The sequence below is a fragment of the Pelecanus crispus genome, chromosome 1 (assembly GCF_030463565.1).
Source record: "Pelecanus crispus isolate bPelCri1 chromosome 1, bPelCri1.pri, whole genome shotgun sequence".
Classification (NCBI taxonomy): Eukaryota; Metazoa; Chordata; class Aves; order Pelecaniformes; family Pelecanidae; genus Pelecanus; species Pelecanus crispus.
Genome location: NC_134643.1, coordinates 89,250,054 through 89,252,646, shown reverse-complemented (window position 1 = coordinate 89,252,646; position 2,593 = coordinate 89,250,054).

Here is a 2,593-nt window from a genome sequence, read left to right as displayed (position 1 = left end):
AAACATGGCTGTATGTTTTAACTTTGTGAGCTTGTCTGTGCCGAGAGTGAGAGTGAGCTTGAGAATGTGTCTTGGCAGTGGTAGGAGGCAAGGCAAGGGGAGATTCTTAGTGTATGTTTGGCTGTGAAAGCACTGGCAAGGGAAGGTCAGAATCAGCAAGAGCTCTAAGCGCTTAGAGCTCTGGTGTGGGAGAAATGGCTGTATGTTTTAACTTTGTGAGCTGGTGTGTGCCGAGAGTGAGAGTGAGCTTGAGACTGTGTCTTGGGAGTGGTGGGAGGCAAGGCAAGGGGAGATGCCAGGGGGGTGTCTGGCTGTGAGTGCGGTGGGAAGGGCAGTTGAATACAGCACCAGCTCTTAGGCCTTAGAGCTATGGTGTGGGAGAAATGGCTGTATGTTTTAACTTTGTGAGCTGGTGTGTGCCGAGAGTGAGAGTGAGCTTGAGAATGTGTGTTGGCAGTGGTAGGAGGCCAGGCAAGGGGAGATTCTTAGTGTATGTTTGGCTGTGAAAGCACTGGCAAGGGAAGGTCAGAAACAGCAAGAGCTCTAAGCCCTTAGAGCTCTGGTGTGGGAGAAATGGCTGGATGTTTTAAGTTTGTGAGCTGGTCTGTGCCGAGAGTGAGAGTGAGCTTGCGAATGTGTCTTGGCAGTGGTGGGAGGCAAGGCAAGGGGAGATTCTTAGTGTATGTTTGGCTGTGAAAGCACTGGCAAGGGAAGGTCAGAAACAGCAGGAGCTCTAAGCCCTTAGAGCTCTGGTGTGGGAGAAATGGCTGGATGTTTTAACTTTGTGAGCTGGTGTGTGCCGAGAGTGAGAGTGAGCTTGAGAATGTGTCTTGGCAGTGGCAGGAGGCAAGGCAAGGGGAGATTCTTAGTGTATGTTTGGCTGTGAAAGCACTGGCAAGGGAAGGTCAGAATCAGCAAGAGCTCTAAGCGCTTAGAGCTCTGGTGTGGGAGAAATGGCTGTATGTTTTAACTTTGTGAGCTGGTGTGTGCCGAGAGTGAGAGTGAGCTTGAGAATGTGTCTTGGGAGTGGTGGGAGGCAAGGCAAGGGGAGATGCCAGGGGGGTGTCTGGCTGTGAGTGCGGTGGGAAGGGCAGTTGAATACAGCACCAGCTCTTAGGCCTTAGAGCTATGGTGTGGGAGAAATGGCTGTATGTTTTAACTTTGTGAGCTGGTCTGTGCCGAGAGTGAGAGTGAGCTTGAGAATGTGTGTTGGCAGTGGTAGGAGGCCAGGCAAGGGGAGATTCTTAGTGTATGTTTGGCTGTGAAAGCACTGGCAAGGGAAGGTCAGAAACAGCAAGAGCTCTAAGCCCTTAGAGCTCTGGTGTGGGAGAAATGGCTGGATGTTTTAAGTTTGTGAGCTGGTGTGTGCCGAGAGTGAGAGTGAGCTTGCGAATGTGTCTTGGCAGTGGTGGGAGGCAAGGCAAGGGGAGATTCTTAGTGTATGTTTGGCTGTGAAAGCACTGGCAAGGGAAGGTCAGAAACAGCAGGAGCTCTAAGCCCTTAGAGCTCTGGTGTGGGAGAAATGGCTGTATGTTTTAACTTTGTGAGCTGGTGTGTGCCGAGAGTGAGAGTGAGCTTGAGAATGTGTCTTGGCAGTGGTGGGAGGCAAGGCAAGGGGAGATTCTTAGTGTATGTTTGGCTGTGAAAGCACTGGCAAGGGAAGGTCAGAATCAGCAAGAGCTCTAAGCGCTTAGAGCTCTGGTGTGGGAGAAATGGCTGGATGTTTTAATTTTGTGAGCTGGTGTGTGCCGAGAGTGAGAGTGAGCTTGAGAATGTGTCTTGGGAGTGGTGGGAGGCAAGGCAAGGGGAGATGCCAGGGGGGTGTCTGGCTGTGAGTGCGGTGGGAAGGGCAGTTGAATACAGCACCAGCTCTTAGGCCTTAGAGCTATGGTGTGGGAGAAATGGCTGCATGTTTGCACTTTGTGAGCTGGTCTGTGTGAAGAGTGAGAGTGAGCTTGCGAATGTATATTGAGAGTGCTGGGAGGCAAGGCAAAAGTACATCCGCAGTGTCTGTCTGGGTGTGAAAGTGCTGGCAAGGGAAGGTGAGGACCAGCCAGAGCATTAAGCCCTTAGAAATATTAAGAGGGAAACATGGCTGTATGTTTTAACTTTGTGAGCTGGTCTGTGCCGAGAGTGAGAGTGAGCTTGCGAATGGTGTTGGCAGTGGTAGGAGGCAAGGCAAGGGGAGATTCTTAGTGTATGTTTTTCTGTGAAAGCACTGGCAAGGGAAGGTCAGAAACAGCAAGAGCTCTAAGCCCTTAGAGCTCTGGTGTGGGAGAAATGGCTGTATGTTTTAACTTTGTGAGCTGGTGTGTGCCGAGAGTGAGAGTGAGCTTGCGAATGTGTCTTGGCAGTGGCAGGAGGCAAGGCAAGGGGAGATTCTTAGTGTATGTTTGGCTGTGAAAGCACTGGCAAGGGAAGGTCAGAATCAGCAAGAGCTCTAAGCGCTTAGAGCTCTGGTGTGGGAGAAATGGCTGTATGTTTTTACTTTGTGAGCTGGTGTGTGCCGAGAGTGAGAGTGAGCTTGAGAATGTGTCTTGGGAGTGGTGGGAGGCAAGGCAAGGGGAGATGCCAGGGGGGTGTCTGGCTGTGA